The sequence below is a fragment of the Malaya genurostris genome, chromosome 1, assembly GCF_030247185.1.
Source record: "Malaya genurostris strain Urasoe2022 chromosome 1, Malgen_1.1, whole genome shotgun sequence".
NCBI classification, from domain to species: Eukaryota; Metazoa; Arthropoda; class Insecta; order Diptera; family Culicidae; genus Malaya; species Malaya genurostris.
In genome coordinates, this window is record NC_080570.1 from 8,340,621 (window position 1) to 8,346,358 (window position 5,738).

The following is a 5,738-nucleotide window of genomic DNA, read 5'->3' on the forward strand; positions in this document are numbered from 1 at the left end:
GTATCTGAAATTCGTTGGAAAGAAAGATGCATGTTTTGGTGGTCAATTTCACTTAAAATCCCAACGTCCGAAGCCATAGAGTAAAAATATCCATCGTCACAACACACCTTAATTTTGTGACATTTCAGTAGGATTGTTTACATCCTCATAAAGTAATTTGGTTTAACATTAGGCACTCATTAAGCGAAGTCCATGTTACATTTTTGTAAGTTATAGGCGTTAAGAAGCGTTACATGCGTTACATTTTTTGTAGGTAACAGGCGTTACATTTTTGTTAGCTATAGGTGTTACAAAGCGTTACATTTTCATAGGCTTTAGGCGTTACGAATTGTTACATGCGTTACAATTTTGTTAGCTATAGGTGTTACAAAGCGTTACATTTTCATAAGCTATAGGCACAGACTAACAGACAGGACACTCAAATTAGATTCTTCAATAATTTTAACTGTCATTTCGAATATTCCTTTATTTGGGACAGTACTCACATGTGTCATGATGGCGCCACGTTACCCTATCAAAAACATCCTGTCTGTCATCTAGACTGTGTTTATTTTTTTCATTTACCAACAGAGTTGCCATTTATACAGAATTACCTGTAATGTATTGATATGTATTTGCATTTGTATGCGAATTTCATGCAGGATACAGATTTAATACATATTGCCAAAACTATATACAAAATTGTGCCTACCTCTCATCCTTCAACGCAATACAAAATCGAACCCGTTTAGTGGCAATATTTACTTGCTTCTGATCTGCCGCCACTTAATTTCGGGTGAAAATTACCAACACAATAAAAAATAGTCTAGATGAACAATGTTGAGAAAAATAAATGGTTACCTTCCAACATCGCTAAAAAGTTTAATATATAATTAACGTAATATAATAATTTACTGTGACGATTCATTTCCAAATATTACGATGAAATCAGGCATCCCTGCAAGCAGCTGATCGGTGTTGACAAACGAGGGGGAACCAACTAGTAAATTAACTTTTACATAACACAAGGGGTGTACCGATAGTAAATAGTTCGCGCAGTACAATATAGGTGGAACTAGTGCATCACGAAAAATTATTTTTATAAGAATTTACTCATACTGTCATGTCTGTTAGTCTGTGCTATAGGCGTTACGAAATGTTACATGCGTTACATTTTTGTAGGCTATAACCGGCCCGAAGCGTTACATGCGTTACATTTTTGTAGGCTATAACCGATCCGAAGCGTTACATACGTTACATTTTTGTTAGCTATAGGCGTTACGAAACGTTATATGCGTTTCTTTTTGTAAGTTATAAGCGTTACGTATCATTACACGCGTTACATTTTTTTTAGTTATAGGTGTTACGAAGTGTTACCACAGACTAACAGACATGACAGTATGAGTAAATTCTAATAAAAATTATTTTTCGTGATGCACTAGTTCCACCTATATTGTACTGCGCGAACTATTTACTATCTGTACACCCCTTGTGTTATGTAAAAGTTTTTTTACTAGTTGGTTTCCTCTCGTTTGTCAACACCGATCAGCTGCAGGGATGCCTGATTTCATCAAAATATTTGAAAATGAATCGTCACAATGATTTATTGGATTACGTTGATAATATATTTAACTTTTTCTTGATGTTGGAGGGTAACCATTTATTCGACTCAAATTTGTTCATCTAGACTATTTTTTATTGTATTGGTAGTTTTCACCCGAAATTAAGTGGCGGCAGACCAGAAGCAAGTAAATATTGTAACAAAACGGGTTCGATTTTTTATTGAGTTGGAGTATGAGAAGTAGGCGCAATTATGTATATAGTTAAGGCAATATCAAAGATAAACTCAAGATAGTCTGCGATTTCTTAGGTATCATTTGAATAGGACCCCTCGATGAGCTCGGTTCACTGTCAATTTGAGTATTTTGAAGCAAAACAACAAGTGTCTGATCACTAGATGCGTCGTAACTTTGACAATGATTGTTTATGTTTGGAAAAATATCAAGTTACAGTATGAACGATATTGAGAAATTTCGCTTTATATCAGTGATTCTTAGAATAAGAAAGTGAAAACTACTTAGAACCATTGTCTAGAATTTATTTAGTTTGTTATAGCCTCATCCCATGAAGCATCAGTTGTGGCAAGAAATCATTATATGCTGAATGTAAACATATGTGTGCTTCCTTTCTAACTTGTATTGTTTCCATGGCATTTTGTCGGAACTAGTCGACGCTTGTTAACGGAGGGTCAATAAAATTACATTATTACTGAACCAACTGGTTCACGATTACTGACCCAACATTTTTCAATGAAACGTATGGAACATTGTAATCTTCAGTTTATCTTTGGCAATATGTATTAAATCTGTATCCTGCATGAAATTCGCATGGACGTATACAAATCAATACATTACAGGTAATTCTGTATGAATGGCAACTCTGTTGGTAAATGAAAAAAATAAAGACAGTCTAGATGACAGACATGATGTTCTTGATAGGGTAACGTGGCGCCATCATGACACATGTGAGTACTGTCCCAAATAAAGGAATATTCGAAATGACCGTTAAAATGATTGAAGAATCAAATTTGAGTGTCCTGTCTGTTAGTCTGTGGTGTTACGTTTATTTTTGTGAATTATAGGTGTTAAGAAGTGTTACATGCGTAATTTTTGTAAGTTATAGATGTTAGAAAACGTTATAGGTGATTCTTTTCGTACGTTTCTGATGTAACGTTATTTCTTATTAGTTATAAGTGCAACGAAACGCTACATGCCATATTCTTCTTGAAAGTTTTAAATGTGACAAAACGTAACATGTGTTACTTATTGTAAGTTCTAGGGGTTACGAAGTCTTACATTCATTACTTTTTGGGAGTTATTGGTGCTTACTTCGGTTTCTCAATTGCAAGATTGAATGTCTTTGAAACTGCAAATCGTCATTGAGTGCGACAATGCAAAAACGTATGATTTCTTTAGTTTTCTATTCAGGAGTCGAAAATAGTATTATGAAGAAAACCACAATATTATATATGCGATATGCGAAAGGCTAAAATGGGCCTCGCAGAAATAGAAACAAATGGGTGATTAGAATAAAATAACGTCTTATTTAATTGAAACCTCGATTCACACAGAATAAAAACGAAGAGCAGGCCCGGAAAATATTACCAAGATTTTGTATTAGAATAAAAGGAGTCTGCTCCGTTTTCATATAGATAAATATATATTTCGAGCTGCATACAAACATTTGTTTCTAAATTCATGAGGTATAAATATAACAAATAACATTTTGAAGAGGGTAGAAAGTAATTTTCTCGAACTGACATTTATATGAATTTATTTTGTTTTCAACCATAATTGAAATTTCGTATGTCGCACTTGTCCCATGTAGATCATATATTAAACAATTTATTTGAGATTGGACCAATATGGTAAACTGATTTATGTACATAATCAAGATTTGTTGCATCAAAATAGAAAAAAAAACGGATATAACATTGATAGAATATTTAGTCAATACTGAGTATAAGTTCGAATTGAACACACCGCAGCTCGTCATATCATTTAAGCCAATGTATTGCTGAAGATAGTAGTAATCACTCTAACCCAATAGTTTCAGTAGATGACGAATTTAATCTTATCTTAATCTTATCTGAAAAATAAGATTTCTTTGTAGGCGGACCGTTCGACCACTGAGTGAGTCCTTTTTCGTATTACTCAAAAATAGGTACGCTGTGATAGAGGTGTGTATTGTGTGCAAGGCATACAACAAATTGTATACGACGAGAGGGAGAAGTGTTGTTCGCGGTCGAACAACAAGATAGCACTAGCTGTAGTGCAAGTTTGTAACTCTGCTAATTCAGTATCCAGTCGTTAAATCTCTCGTATGGTACGTTTGCTATAATGCTGCCGAGGTTACTATAATTAGCCCTGTAAGAAAAGAAGCAATTCCCACTTTAACTTTACAGCGAAATGACAAACGGTTTCATTCACTTAAATTGGATTACCGATCTTAGCTGTTCGAACCTCGGTAGCTGATTTTTTCCAGTAAAAGCAACATTTGTATTGCTCAAGATGATTTGAGAAGCATTTTGGTGATCTTGAAAAACACGAAAAATATCTCAAAAAGTTTAGACATAGAAGTTTTCAGAAGTATTATAAACTATCTCAAAATCAACTTGATAAAAGGTGATAGAAGAAAATTTCAAATTTCTTTGAAGAACATTAGATATCTCTTGAATTATTGTGACCATCGATAAAATTATCTATTAGTGTTCAATATTTGGCAGTTTTTTTTATTTCGATAAGGTTTAACTAATCACAACAAAACAATAAATTAGAAACTTAAGAAGAAACAAATTGGTTATCAATATTTCAAAAAAAAAATCAGCTTGAGCCTCAGAAGAAATAGCCGTTCGTCATCATCCACTTGAAGCTAGTCGCCATCCACTTGATCGACTAATCTTACTCACTCGCTATGTCACTCTTCTTCGTGAGATGACAGAAGCAAATTCTAGATTCAATTTTTCTCGTGAATACGAGTTACTTTACTATGGGACTCCTTTCAAAATATTCCCTTTACAAAAATGGTTTAAATCGTGAATATCTACAGTTATACTAAACTCAACAAGATATTTCGTTCTCCATGCTATCAGAAATAAAATTTTCAACAGTGTGAGAACCATAAAAACTTAAAAAATAATTTTTCTCGAACTTTTGGAAACAATAAGGAAAAACGTATCACGCTTGCTTGCTATTCTAGTACCCGCGACGACAGTTTTGAGGTACTCAGAGACGAATCAGTCCCGATGTTCAACTGAACGAGTATGAAAGGTAAACTCTGCCTAGGTGAGGTCCTAACACAAACAGCAGCGAAGACAGACCTTCAGAGCGGTATTTGGCCTCAAACGCTCAGGCCGGACTCTCATTTGCATTTCGGACGTCGTGAAAAGCAGTCGCCTGCAACCAACAGCAGCCACAACCTTCTACAAACACTAATCAAATTCAGCTTCTAAATACTGGATTCGGGAAATGATTTTTTGGATGTATTCTAGAACTGAATTCCAAACCTGAATTGTGAACTTAATTTCATGGTTTCGAGAATTTAATTTCAGAACAGAATACAGATTCAGGATTTAAAACTAAGACTCCGGAACTGATTCCTAAATCTGGCTTCTGGATTTTTGGAATTGGTTTCTTGATTAGACTTTTAAACTAAATTTGGTGTCCTATGTTCGGAATTGGACTCCAGAATTCTGATTCAAAAATTAAATTCCAGAGTTCTGGAACATTCGTGACTTTTAGATCTGTATTCAAAAATTTGTATTATTTTGTATCTAAACCAGTGTTGCCAGGTCATTTTTCCAAAAATCTGTATCTGATGCAAAAATCTATTGGTATCATATCATACCATATATTTATAAAACTTTTGAAAATTTATTTTTTTAATTTTTCTTAACTAAGTTACTTTTTATCTGCCCTAACCTCTCCGTTCCCTTTATAATTTTTTTTTATATATTGCAAAGTTTAAAGATCTGTAGTAGAGCTTCTTAATGCGGTTCCAGACTTCAAGTTCAGAATGCAGTTGCAGAATTTAGGTTAAGGAAGCAGTTTTAAAATCCAGGCCCAACATTCAGCTCATGAAGTTCTAGAACTGAATCTCAGAACTGAATTCTGGACCAGGATTATGGAAATAAACTGCGAAACTCTGTTCTGAATAGAGTTGCCATGTTATTTTTTAGAAAAATCTGTCTTTGACTCAAA